The sequence below is a fragment of the Kogia breviceps genome, chromosome 1 (assembly GCF_026419965.1).
Source record: "Kogia breviceps isolate mKogBre1 chromosome 1, mKogBre1 haplotype 1, whole genome shotgun sequence".
In the NCBI taxonomy this organism is placed as follows: Eukaryota; Metazoa; Chordata; class Mammalia; order Artiodactyla; family Physeteridae; genus Kogia; species Kogia breviceps.
In genome coordinates this window covers 74,225,952-74,241,385 of record NC_081310.1, presented here as the reverse complement: position 1 = coordinate 74,241,385, position 15,434 = coordinate 74,225,952, and positions in this window count along the sequence as shown.

The following is a 15,434-nucleotide window of genomic DNA, read 5'->3' as shown; positions in this document are numbered from 1 at the left end:
ACGGGCCTCTCACTGTTGTGGCCTCTCCCATTGCAGAGCACAGGCTCCAGATGCACAGGCTCAATGGCCATGGCTCACGGTCCCAGCTGCTCCATGGCATGTGGGATCTTCCCGGACCGGGGCACGAACCCGTGTCCCCTGCGTCGGCAGTCGGATTCTCAACAACTGCGCCACCAGGGAAGCCCTGCAACTATGTTTATCAGTGATATTGGTCTACAGTTTTCTTTCTTTGTGATATCTTTGTCTGGTTTTGGTATCAGGGTGATGGTGGCTTTGTAGAATGAGTTTGGGAGTGTTCCTATCTCTACAGTTTTTTGGAAGAGTTTGAGAAGAATAGGTGTTAACTCTTCTCTAAATGTTTGATAGAATTCACCTGTGAAGCCATCTAGTCCTTCTTTATTTCTTTTCTTTCTCTCTTTCTCTTTCTCTTTCTTTCCTTCTTTCCTCCTTTCTCTTTCTTTCCTTCTTTCTCTCTCTCTCTCTCTCTTTCTTTCTTTCTTTCTTTCTTTCTTTCTTTCTTTCTTTCTTTCTTTCTCTCTCTCTCTCTCTCTCTCTCTCTCTCTCTCTCTCTCTCTCTCTCTCTCTCTCTCTCTTTCTTTCTTTCTTTCTTTTATTTTCCCTTTTCTTCTGAGCCATGTGACTGACAGGGTCTTCATGCTCCAGCCAGGTGTTAGGCCTGTGCTGCTGAGGTGGGAGAGCAGCATTCAGGACATTAGCTCGCCAGAGACCTCCCAGCACCAAGTAATATCAAATGGCAAAAGCTCTACCAGAGATCTCCATCTCAATGCTAAGACCAACTCCACGCAGCAGACAGCAAGCTACAATGCTGGACACCCTATGCCATACAACTAGCAAGAGAGGAACACAATTCCACCCATTAGCAGAGAGGCTGCTAAAATCATATTAAGTTTACAGACATGCCAAAACACATCACTGGATTCGGTCCTGCCCACAAGAAAGACAAGATCCAGCCTCATCCACCAGGACACAGGCACCAGTCCCCTCTACCAGGAACCCTACACAACCCACTGAACCAACCTAAGCCACTGGGGGCAGACACCAAAAACAACAGGAACTACGAACCTGCAGCCTGTGAAAAGGAGACCTCAAACACAGTAAGTTAAGGAAAATGAGAAGACAGAGAAACACAGCAGATGAAGGAGCAAGGTAAAAACCCACCAGAACAAACAAATGAAGAGGAAATAGGCAGTCTATGTGAAAAAGAATTCAGAGTAATGATAGTAACGATGATCCAAAATCTTGGAAATAGAAAGGAGAAAATACAAGAAATGTTTAACAAGGACATATAAGAACTAAAGAACAAACAAACAATGATGAATAACAGAATAAATGAAATTAAACATTCTCTAGAAGGAATCAATAGAAGAATAACTGAGGCAGAAGAACGGATAAGAGACTTGGAAGATAAAATAATGGAAATAACTACTGCAGAGCAGAATAAAGAAAAAACAATGAAAAGAATTGAGGACAGTCTGAGAGACCCTTGGGACAACATTAAATGCATGAACATTTTAATTATAGGGGTCCCAGAAGAAGAAGAGAAAAAGAAAGGGATTGAGAAAATACTTGAAGAGATTGTAGTTGAAAACTTCTCTAATATGGGAAAGGAAATAGTCAGTCAAGTCCGGGAAGTACAGAGAGTCCCATACAGGATAAATCCAAGGGGAAATATGCCAAGACTCATATGTTAATCAAACAATCAAAAATGAAATACAAAGAAAAAATATAAAAAGCATCTAGGGAAAAGCAACAAATAACACACAAGGGAATCCCCATAAGGTTAACAGGTGATCTTTCAGCAGAAACTCTGCAAGCCAGAAGGGAGTGGCAGGACATATTTAAAGTGATGAAAGGGAAAAAGCTACAATCAAGATTACTCTGCCCAGCAAAGATCTCATTCAGATTCGAAGGAGAAATTAAAACCTTTACAGAGAAACAAAAGCTAAGAGAAAGCAGCACCACCAAACCAGCTTTACAAGAAATGCAAAAGGAATTTCTCTAGGCAGGAAACACAAGAGAAGGAAAAGACGTATGAAAACAAACCCAAAACAATTGAGAAAATGGTAATAGGAACTGACATTTCGATAACTACCTTAAATGTAAATGGATTAAATGCTCCAACCAAAAGATGTAGTCATTGAATGTGTACAAAAACAAGACCTGTATATATGCTGTCAACAAGAGACCCACTTCAGACCTAGGGACACATACAGACTGAAAATGAGGGGATGGAAAAAGATATTCCATGCAAATGGAAATCAAAAGAAAGCTGGAGTAGCAATTCTCATATCAGACAAAATAGCCTTTAAATAAAGTCTATTACAAGAGACAAAGAAGGAAACTACATAATGATCAAGGGGCCAATCCAAGAGGAAGATATAACAATTGTAAATATGCACCCAACATAGGAGCACCTCAATATGTAAGGCAAATGCTAAGAGCCATAAAGGGGGAAATCGACAATGACACAATCATAGTAGGGGACTTTAACACCCCACTTTTACCAATGGACAGATCATCAACAATGAAAATAAATAAGGAAACACAAGCTCTAAATGACACATTAAACAAGATAGACTTAATTGAAATTTATAGGACATTGAATAACAAAACAACAGAATACACTTTCTTCTCAAGTGTTTGTGGAACGTTCTACAGAATAGATCACATCTTGGCTCACAAATCAAGCCTTGGTAAATTTAAGGAAATTGAAATCGTATCAAGTATCTTTTCTGACTATAATGCTATGAGACTAGATATCAATTACAGGCAAAAATCTGTAAAAATACCAACACATGGAGGTTAAACAATGCCCTACTAAATAACCAAGAGCTCACTGAAGAAATCAAAGAGGAAATCAAAAAATACCTAGAAACAAATGACAATGAAAACACAACGACCCAGAATCTATGAGATGCAGCAAAAGAAGTTCTAAGAGGGAAGTTTGTAGCAATACAATCCTACCTCAGGAAACAATAAACATCTCAAATAAACAACCTAACAATACACCAAAAGCAATTAAAGAAAGAACAACAAAACAAAAACCCAAGTAGCAGAAGGAAAGAAATCAAAAATATCAGATCAGAAATATATGAAAAAGAAATGAAGGAAACAATAGCAAAAATCAATAAAACTAAAAACTGGTTCTTTGAGAAGATAAACAAAATTGATAAACCATTAGCCAGACTCATCAAGAAAAAAAAAAAAAAAAGACTCAAATCAATAGAATTAGAAATGCAACAGGAGAAGTAACAACTGACACTGCAGAACTACAAAGGATCATGGGAGATTACTACAAGCCACTACATGCCAATAAAATGGACAACCTGGAAGAAATGAACAAATTCTTAGAAAAGCACAACCTTCCATGACTGAACCAGGAAGAAATAGAAAATATAAACAGACTAATCACAAGCACTGAAATTGAGACTGTGACTAAAAATCTTCCAACAAACAAAAGCCCAGGACCAGATGTCTTCACAGAGAATTCTATCTAATATTTAGAGAAGAGCTAACAGCTATCCTTCTCAAACTCTTCCAAAATATAGCAGAGGGAGGAACACTCCCAAACTGATTCTACAAGGCCATCATCACCCTGGTACCAAAACTAGACAAAGATGTCACAAAGAAAGAAAACTACAGGCCAGTATCACTGATGAACATAGATGCAAAAATACTAGCAAACAGAAAACAGCAGCACATTAAAATGATCAAACACCATGATCAAGTGGGTTTTATCCCAGGAATGCAAGGATTCTTCAGTATACACAAATCAATCAATGTGATAAACCATATTAACAAATTGAAGGAGAAAAACCATATGATAATCTCAATAGATGCAGAAAAAGCTTTAGACAAAATTTAACACCTATTTATGATAAAAACCCTCCAGAAAGTAGGCATAGAAGGAACATAGCTCATCATAATAAAGATATATGACAAACCCACAGCCAACATCGTTCTCCATCATGAAAAACTGAAACCATTTCCTGTAAAATCAGGAACAAGAGAAGGTTATCCACTCTCAGCACTATTATTCAGCATAGTTTTGGAAGTTTTAGCCACAGCAATCAGAGAAGAAATAAAAGGAATCCAAATCAGAAAAGAAGAAGTAAAGCTGTCACTTTTTGCAGATGACGTGATACTATACATAGAAATCCTAAAGATGCTATCAGAAATCTACTAGAGCTAATCAATGAATTTGGCAAAGTAGCAGGATACACAATTAATGTACAGAAATCTCTTGCATTCCTATACACTAATGATGAAAAATGTGAAAGAGAAATTAAAGAAACACTTCCATTTACCATTGCAACAAAAAGAATAAAATACCTAGGAATAAACTTACCTAAGGCGACAAAAGACCTGTGTGCAGAAAACTAGAAGACAATGATGGAAGAAATTAAAGATGACATAAACAGATGAAGAGACATGCCATGTTCCTGGATTGGAAGGATCTACATTGTGAAAATGACTATAGTACCTAAAGCTATCTACGGATTTAATGCAATCCCTATCAAACGAGCAATGGCATTTTTCACTGAAGTAGAACAAAAAATCTCACAATTCGTATGGAAACAGAAAAGACCCTGAAAAGCCAGAGCAATCTTGATAAAGAAATATGGAGCTGGAGGAATCAGGGTCCCAGACTCCAGTCTATACTACAAAGGTACAGTAATCAAGACAGTATGGTAGTGGCACAAAAACAAATATATAGATCAATGGAACAGGATAGAAAGCCCAGAGATAAAGCCACACACATGGTCACCTTATTTTTGATAAAGGAAGCAAGCATTTACCATGGTGAAAAGACAGCCTCTTCAATAAGTGGTGCTGGGAAAAATGGACAGCTACATGTAAAAGAATCAAATTAGGACACTCCCTAACACCATACACAAAAATAAACTCAGAATGGATTAAAGACCTAAATGTAAGGCCAGACACTATCAAACTCTTAGAGGAAAACATAGGCAGAACACTCTATGACATAAATCACAGCAAGATCCTCTTTGACCCACCTCCTTGAGAAATGGAAATAAAAACTAAAATAAATAAAGGGGACCTAATGAAACTTAAAAGCTTTTGCACAGGAAAGGAAACCATAAACAAGACAAAAAGACAACCCTCAGAATGGGAGAAAATATTTGCAAATGAAGCAATTGACAAAGGATTAATCTCCAAAATTTATAAGCAACTCATGCAGCTCAATATCACAAAAACAAAGAACCCAATCCAAAAATAGGCAGAACACCTAAACAGACATTTCTCCAAAGAAGATATACAGATTGCCAACAAACACATGAAGGGATGCTCAACATCACTAATCATTAGAGAAATGCAAATCAAGACTACAATGAAGTAATACCTCCCACTAGTTAGAATGGCCATCATCAAAAAAATCTACCAACAATAAATGTTGGAGAGGGTGTGGAGAAAAGTGAACCCTCTTGCACTGTTGGTGAGAATGTAAATTGATACAGCCACTATGGAGAACAGTATGGAGGTTCTTTAAAAAACTAAAAATAGAACTACCATACAACCCAGCAATCCCACTACTGGGCATATACCCTGAGAAAACCAGAATTCAAAAAGAGTCATGTACCACAATGTTCATTGCAGCTCTATTTACACTAGCCAGGACATGGAAGCAACCTAACTGTCCATCATTGGATGAATGGATAAAGAAGATGTGGCACATATATACAATAGAATATTACTCAGCTATAAAAAGAAATGAAATTGAGTTATTTGTAGTGAGGTGACGGACCTAGAGACTGTCATACAGGGTGAAGTAAGTGAGAAAGAGAAAAAGAAATACTGTATGCTAATACATATATATGGTATCTAAAAAAAAAAAAAAAAGCTTCTGTAGAACCTAGGGGCAGGACAGGAATAAAGACGTAGAGAATGGACTTGAGGATGTGGGGTGGGGGAAGGGTAAGCTGGGACGAAGTGAGAGAGTGGGATGGACATACGTACATTACCAAATGTAAAATAGCTAGCGGAAAGCAGCCGCATAGCACAGGGAAATCAGCTCTGTGCTTTGTGACCACCTAGAGGGGTCAAATAGGGAGTATGGGAGGGAGACGCAAGAGGGAGGAGATATGGGGATATATGTATATGTATAGCTAATTCACTTTGTTATAAAGCAGAAGCTAACACACCACTGTAAAGCAGTTATACTCCAATAAAGATGTTAAAAAAGATAAAAGATTTATTAGAAAAAATATAAACAAATCAACAACAAGGAATCAACAAGGTAAAACAGAACCCCAATCTAAAAGAGGGAAAATAAAAAAAAATCCTTGTCTATGGGAGGTGGAGTTTGGGGCTGTGGAACTTATGCAGAGGAGGGGTTTAGGGTGGGGTGGGACCTAGGCTGGGGGATGACATTTGAGCATGGGGCGAGGCCTAGGCTCAGGACCCTTCCCGCTGGAAAAGGCCTTGGGGGCGGGCCTTAGGCAGGGTGACGTTTATACGTGGGGCGGGGCCCTGCTTAGGACTTGTTCGTGGAAGGGGAGAGGCAGCACTTCCAAAGTAGGCGCCCTCAGAGTGTGGAGTTCTGGACTTTGAAGGTAAGGTCATTAGTGAGGGTGTGTGGGTGGGGTTTAGGCCCATTGCGGTTGGAGGGGGTCTCAGAGGGGGTCTCCGAGTGTAGACTGAGGGCCCTGGGTGGGGGTGTAGGGGTGGGGCTTGGGCTCTGTGCGGCAAGGGGGAGGCTCCAAGGGCAGAGGGTTAGGCCCGGAACCCAAGAGGCTCCTTGGTGCCTAAGTGTACAGGGAAAGCACTGGCCGTGTTCCCTTCCATTCCTCCACGGCCCCCCTCCCTGGGTCTCCTGCAGGGTCTCCCCTGTCCCGGCTGGATCCCTAACCATGGGTGGGTCCCGCTGTGTGTAGGAACTTCTCCCCTCCCCCAGCCACCCCTCAGGGGTGCTGGTCCTGTAGGTCCAGCCTTTACTTTTGCTCCCCCTTACCTCCCTCCCACTCCCTCAGGACCTGCGCGGCTGGAGGGGGTCTCGGCGGGCAGAGGATCAGGGCCAGGATCTCAGCAGGCTCCCAGGGGCCCAAGTGGGCAGGGGAAACCTGGGCATGCTCTCTTTTGATCCTCTGCCCTCCCAATGATCCCCCAATTTCCTGTTTTGTGCATAGGGTCTCTTCCCTTCCTTGAGCCACCCCTCAGGGGCGCCAGTCCCATCCTACCTCCACTTCTTCTACCCCCTTACTCCCCCCTCACGCCCCGTGTCCTACCCGGTTTCTGGGGGTCCCTCCTGTCCCCTTAGGTGTCTGTGGTCCCCTACCGGTGCCTGGTAGGTGCCCTAGTTTGGCAGAGACGCGAATTCTGCCTCCTCCTAATCTGCTGTCTTGATTCTATCCATCAGAACCTATCCTTTGAAACTAAAGGAAGAGGAAGAATGGGTTCAGATAAATTTGGGAATGTGGAACTGCAGGAGTTCCTATCTCATCAGTAACCCATTTTCTCTGTGCTAGTAAAGGCAGTTCTTCAGTACTGAGATAACAGAGCTGTGATAAGTAGCTTACCATGGGTTGCTTACAGGGCATAGATACATGCTCTTGTTGAGGAGGAAAGCAAGTTTTGAGGCTAGCTTGTCAGAAGAGCCATCCACATACAGTGTGAGGTTGTCAGTGATGATGACAGGAACCGTGGTGGAAAGTGTTTCAGGCAGATGACAGCACTGAGGAGTGGGAGAGGGTCGCATAATCAGGTAACATAAGCTTTGAAGGAGGAAAGCTTTTTATATGGAGGTGGAAACATTCATGTCTTCAGCATTGTGCTGGCTTTTCTCTGTTTGTCTCCTCCCTCATCAAACCAGTCCTCACTCACCTTGAACCAGTTTAGGGACCTAGAACGCTGACACCTGAGGCCTGTATCAGTTGAGTGCCCTTCTGACTGGCTTGTAAGTGAATTTGGCCAAAGCAAGGCATGAGCAGGAGATCAGAGGGCAAGAGAAGAGACAGGTTGCCCTATTTCTTACCTGCTCACTCCTTTATTTCAACACCATTTCTAGTAGTAGCTGAGTCCTTCTAAGACTGCAGCTCCAGAAAGTAACCTTTCCCCCACATCTTAGGCTCTCACTAGGTTCTGTGAAAATGTTTCTTTCCCTTGCCTCTTTAGCCCTAGGGATGGTAATGCCTTTCCATTTCTGCGAATCTCTCCATCTCGTAATGTCCCTTATTTCACTCCATAACCTGCCTATTTCTAAGTAGTCATTTCACTTAGTCAATACAAGTTCATTCTTTTGCCTGCTGGGCCCCTCAGTGATACAAGAGCCAGGAGTTATGAGAAAGCATTATTTAGTGGCTGCAAGTATGGGAGAACCAGCATCTTCCATTCCTGGGGTATACAGGAGAAGTGAAGTCAATGAGCTCTTACAGGAAAAGTCAGAGAAAGACTTCACACTAAGTTGGATACCATTTGTTAAGAAGTAACAAGGTCAAAGTAATAGATTCCTGTCTAAATCGTGGGTTGTGAGAGGCAGAAGTTAGATGTGGCCTCTCTAAAAGCAGAAAGCCAAGGAAAAGCAAATAGTGCTGCATGGGTTAAAACAAGAATGAAGAGTAATGACATAACTGAGAAACAGAAAGGAATAAGAACTATCAAATATTTGAAGAGAATTAACAACAGGTGGTCTTAATCTGCTATGGGGTGGGAACTGGAAATTGTCTATTTTGTTTATCATAAGCAAATTATTTTGGCCAGAGACCAGAGTTAATTTTCTCCCTTCTTTGTTTGCTCAGGTTTCTCAGCCAGCGGGTTATTGTGAAAAGCTGTTCTAGTGTTTGCAGGCCTCTTGCTTTCAAGAATGACAACATAGTCAGGCTTTGCATACTGAATAACAGGATATAGCAAAACAATGGAATGGCCTTCTTTACTGTGAAACACTGGTGACAGATCAGTAGAAAGTTAGTGAATGTAGGAAAAAAGGGAAAGGAATTGAGAGTTACTAGTTTATTTGCCTCCTTTTTCTTTGTTTTCTAAAAGTGTTAGGCAAACTTTTATTTTAATTTGTTGATTTTGGTTGGGGAAAAGTAAAATAAATGTGGACGTGCCGTAAAAGATCTGTGATTCCAATGCCAGAATTAGTGAGTGTTAATATTTTGACATAGTTGATTCAGATATAATATTTTGACATTTTTGCTTAGATATACCTTGTATGTAACTGTTGGCCATTGTATGTCTTCTTTGGAAAAATAGCTGTTCAGGTCCTGTGCCCATTTTTAATTGGATTATTTAATTTGTTTTCTATTGAGGTGTATTAGTTCCTTATATATATTAAATGTTAACCCCTTATCAATTAAACGATTTGCAAATATTTTATCCCATTCTGTATGTTGCCTTTTCATTTTGTTGATTGTTCTCTTGCTGTGCAGAGCTTTTTAGTTTGATGTAGGTCTCACTTAATAATTTTTTGCTTTTGCTGCTTTAACTTTTGGTGTCATAACCAAAAAAATCATTGCCAAGACCAATGTAGAGGAGCTTACTCCTTATGTCTTCTTCTAGGAGTTTTACAGTTTCAGGTCTTACATTTAAGTCTTTGATCCATTTCAAGTTAATTTTTGTGAGTGGTGTAAGATAGGGACCCGTTTTCATTCTTTTGCATGTATTTATCCAGTTTTCCCAGCACCATTTATTGAAGAGACTATCTTTTCCACATTGGCACTAAATATTAGTTGAACATGTATGTGTAGGTTTTTTTACTGGGATCTTTCTTCTGTTCCATTGATCTATGTGTCTTTTTTTTTTTTTTTTTTAATTCATTCAGGCACTCTATGCCTTTTGATAGGAGAATTTAATACATTTACATTCAAAGTAATTATTGCTAGGTAAGGACTTAATAATAGCATCTTATTAATTGTTTTATGGTATTTCATAGTTCCTTTGCTTTCTTCCTCCTCTTTTGCTGTCTTCCTTTGTGAATGGATGATTTTCCATAGTGGTATGCTTTGTTTGAGTTCCTCCTCTTTATCTTTTGTGTATCTACTGTAGGTGTTTGCTTTGTGGTTACCACGAGGCATACATATAGGTATAATAGTGTATTTTATTTAGATGACAACTAAAGTCACATACAAAACCCAACCCTTTTATTCTCCCCCAACCCCAAAATTTTGTTTTGTTATCAAAATTGACACCTTTTAATATTGTATATCCATTAACAAATTATCATAGCTGTAGTAATTTTTAATACTTTTGTCCTTTAACCTTTATATTAGAGTTAAGTGCTTTTCATACCACCAAATTACAGTCTTAGAGTAGTCTTAATTTGACTACATACTTACCATTACAAGTGTGTTTTATATTTTCATATGTTTTCATGTTGCTAATGAGCATCCTTTCATTTCAGCTTAAAAAAACTCTTTCTAGCATTTCTTGTAAGGCAGGTCTAAAGCGTTTGCTTTGTTGGGAAAGTCTTTATCTCTCCTCTGTTTTGAAGGAGTACTTTGCCAGATAAAGTATTCTTCTTGGTTGACAGGTTTTTTTCCTAAAAATTTCAGTACTTTTGAATGTAACATTACACTCTTTCCTGGCCTGCATGGCTCTCCTAGCCACTCCCTGCTCCCTAGTCATGCAGCACACCTCAGTATTCTGGACAGGGCATAAAACAAATGTATCTCTTTGGCAGTGACCTGCATAGCTGAGGAAGCTGGGTACTCATTTACATGCTCTCACTTTCCCCACTGGAGAAATCATGGACTGAGAAGATGTCTCTTGACACTGAGCTGTGCTGCCTTTGGGGAGGAGTGATGAAAGTAAAGTGAAACTGTTCCTCTTATCCTCTTATTTTTGCTCTCATGTTCTCTGCTGGAATCCTGGAATTCCACAAAAACTCTCTCCTCTGTGGGTGACTGTCTAAATTGGTGTTCTTTGGGAGGAAGATGGGGAAAAAACTCTTATTCTATCATGATGATGGTGTTACTCCAAGATACTCACGTTAGATTTAAGGACATATGTAGGCTGAAAATGAAAGGATGGGAAAAGATATTCTATGCAAATGGCAACCAAAGAGATTAGGGGTGGCCATATTTATATCAGACAAAATAGACATTGAGTCACAGTCAGAAGTGACAAAGAAAGACATTATATAATGCTAAAAGGGTCAATTTACCAGGAAGATATAACAGTTATAAATATATATTCACTTAACACTAGAGCACCTAAATATATGAGGCAAACATCGACAGAGTTGAATAAGTAACAGTAATAGTACTGGATTTCTATACCTACTTTTAATAATACATAGATCAGCCAGACAAAGAGCGATAAGAAAATAGAGGACTTGAACAACACTGGAGACCAAGTGAACTTAACAAGCACATTGACAAGCACATACAGAACACTCAACCCAACAATCACAGAAAACACATATTTCTGTGCACATGGAGCATTCTTTATTTATTTTTTATTTTTTAACATCTTTATTGGAGTATAATTGCTTTACAATGATGTGTTTTTTCTGCTTTATAACAAAGTGAATCATCTATACATATACATATGTTCCCATATCCCATCCCTCTTGTGTCTCCCTCCCACCCTCCCTATCCCACCCCTCTAGGTGGACACAAAGCACCGAGCTGATCTCCCTGTGCTATGCAGCTGCTTCCCACTAGCTATCTATTTTACATTTGGTAGTGTATATATGTCCATGCCATTCTCTCACTTCATCCCAGCTTACCCTTCCTCCTCCCCGTGTCCTCAAGTCCATACTCTACATCTGTGTCTTTATTCCTGTCCTGCCCCTAGGATCTTCAGAAGCATTTTTTTTTTTTAGCTTCCATATATATGTGTTAGCATACTGTATTTGTTTGTCTTTCTGACTTACTTCACTCTGTATAACAGACTCTTGGTCCATCCACTTCACTACAAATAACTCAATTTCATTTTTTTATGGCTAAGTAATATTCCATTGTATATACATGCCACATCTTCTTTATCCATTTATCTGTCAATGGACACGTAGGTTGCTCCCATGTACTGGCTATTGTAAATAGAGCTGCAGTGAACATTGTGGTACATGACTCTTTTTGAATTATGGTTTTCTCAGGGTATATGCCCAGTAGTGGGATTGCTGGGTCGTATGGTAGTTCTATTTTTAGTTTTTTAAAGAACCTCCATACTGTTCTCCATAGTAGCTGTATCAATTTACATTCTCACAAACAGTGCAAGAGTGTTCCCTTTGCTCCACACCCTCTCCAGCATTTATTATTTGTAGAATTTTTGATGATGGTCATTCTGACTGGTGTGAGGTGATACCTCATTGTGTTTGTTTTTTTTTTTAAATTTTATTTATTTACTTTTGGCTGTGTTGGGTCTTTGTTGCTGTGCGCAGGCTTTTCATTGTGGTGGCTTCTTTTGATGCAGAGCACAGGCTCTAGTTGTGTGGCCTTCAATAGTTGTGGCTCACAGGCTTAATTGTGGCATGTGGGATCTTCCCAGACCAGGGCTCGAACCTGTGTCCCCTGCATTGGCAGGCAGATTCCTAACCACTGTGCTACCAGGGAAGCCCCCTCATTGTAGTTTTGATTTGCATGTCTCTAATGATTAGTGATGTTGAGCATCCTTTCATGTGTTTGTTGGCAATCTGTATATCTTCTTTGGAGCAATGTCTGTTTAGGTGTTCTGTCCATTTTTGGATTGGGTTCTTTGTTTTTTTGATATTGAGCTGCATGAGCTGCTTGTAAATTTTGGAGATTAATCCTTTGTCAGTTGCTTCGTTTGCAAATATTTTCTCCCATTCTGAGGGTTGTCTTTTTGTCTTGTTTATGGTTTCCTTTGCTGTGCAAAAGCTTTTAAGTTTCATTAGGTCCCATTTGTTTATTTTAGTTTTTATTTCCCTTTCTGTAGGAGGTGGGTCAAAAAGGATCTTGCTGTGATTTATGTCATAGAGTGTTATGCCTATGTTTTCCTCTAAGAGTTTGATAGTGTCTGGCCTTACATTTAGGTCTTTAATCCATTTTGAGTTTATTTTTGTGTATGGTGTTAGGGAGTGTTCTCATTTCATTCTTTTACATGTAGCTGTCCAGTTTTCCTAGCACCACTTATTGAAGAGGTTGTCTTTTCTCCATTGTATATTCCTGCCTCCTTTATCAAAGATAAAGTGACCATAGCACATGGAGCAGTCTTGAATGTTGATCACATATTAGGTCACAGACAAGTCTTAACAAATTTAAGTAGATTGAAATCATGCCAAGTATCTTTTCCAATCACAGTGGAATAAAACGGGAAATCATTTGCAAAAGGAAAAATGGAGAATTCACATATATCTGGAAACTAAACAGCACACTATTGAACAAATAATAAATAGGTTAAAAAAGAAATCACTAAGGAAATTAGAAAATAACATGAGACAATTAGTATTGAAAACACAACATAGGGAATTTTATAGTGATAAATGCCTAATTATTAAAGAAAAAAATCTCAAATCAACAACCTAACTTTATATCTCAAAGAGCTAGAAAAAGAACAAACTAAACCCAAAATTAGCAGAAGGAAGTAAATAATGAAGATTAGAGCCAAATAACCAAAATAGAAAAAAGTAAAACAATTAAAAATCAATGAAACTGAGTCAGTTTTTGAAAAGATTAACAAAATTGACTAAACCTTAGCCAAAGGTTTAGAGAACATTAAATAAAATTAGAGAGAAAAGACATTACACTGGATGTCACAGAAATTTTTTAAAAAGATAATAAAAGACTACAATAAAAAGCTATATGCCAACAAAGTGAATAACCTGGAAGAAATGGTTAAATTTCTAGAAGCGTACAAGCTACCAACCTACTGCATCATGAACAATTTAAAAAATCTGACAGACGTACAACTAAGGAGGCGATTGAAGCAGTAATCAAAAACTTTCCCCAAAACAAAATGACTTCAGTGAAGAATTCTACCAAATGTTTGAAGAATTAATGCCAATTATTCTCAAACTCTTACAGAAAATTCAAGAGATATACAAAGGCCAACAGGCATGTGAAAAGATGCTCAATATCACTAATCATCAGACAAATGCAAATCTAAACCACAGTGAAATATCACCTTACCCCTATCAGGATGGCCACTATCAAACGAACAAACAAACAAACAGAAAATATCATGTTGGAGAGGATATGGAGAAATTGGAATACCTGTACACCATCGGTGGAAATGTTAAATGGTACAACTGCTGTAGAAGACAGTATGGAGATTCCTCAAAAAATTAAAAATAGAATTACCATATGATCCAGAAATCCCACTTCTGGATATATATCCAAAAGAATTGAAAACTGGATCTTGAAGAGATACTTGCACCCCCATGTTTGTTGCAGTATTACTCACAGTGGCCAAAAGTAAAACAATGTAAATGCCCACTGATGGATGAATGGAAAAAGATAATGTGGTATATACATATAATGGAATATTATTCAGCCTGAAAAAGAAGGAAATCTTGTCATATGCTACACCATGGATGAAGTTTGAGGACATTATGCTGAGTGAGATAAATCAGCCACAAAAAGACAAATACTGCATGATTCCACTTATGTGAGCTATCTAAAATTGTCAAACTCTTCAAAAAAAATAGAATGATGGTTGCCAGAGGCTGTGAGTAGGGGATACAGAGGGATTTTTGTTCAGTGGGTATAGTTTCCATTTTGCAAGATGAAACAGTTCTAGAGATTGTTGCACAACATGGTATGTATAATTAACACTATTTTACTGTACACTAAAAAAATGGTAGTATGGTAAGTTTTATGTGTTTTATAACTACAGTTGAAAAATAAAAGGGCCATGAGGAAACTTTGGTGATTGGATTGTTCATTATTTTGGTTGTGATGATGATTTCATGGATGCAACTATATGTTAAATCTTACCATGTTCTATGCTTCAAATATGTGCAGTTAATTTGTATATTAACTCTATCTCAATAAAGATATTTAAAAATAAACATTGTCTACTTTTTAGGTCTTATTTATTATTTCTTATGGATGACTTGATTTATAACCTTGGTTATTTTAAGGAGTCCCTCGCATTTGAGGCTGTAGTGTTTCTAACAGAGGTAAATTATAGGATGTCTACAATCTGTGTGTGAAGTGGTACTTATTCCTTCACTTCAAGGACAACCATGCCTTCTAAAAGGAAGCATGTTGGGATCAGAACAAGGTGGACAGACTTAGATATATGGGAGTTACTATTTAGCATTTTTTCAAACACATACGGAGACATGCACACACTCACAGCTATCACCATCCTCGCCCTTTCATAATTTCCAGGAACAGGCATACTAAGTGGTGCCTGGTAGTGGTTTATGGTGTATCGTATAGTGGTTGTGGTGCTGGCTCTGACATAGGTTGTTGGAGGAGACTTATAGCAGACCAAGAGGTAATCATAATGATGATTATAACATCCTTCCCATTTATGTAATGCTA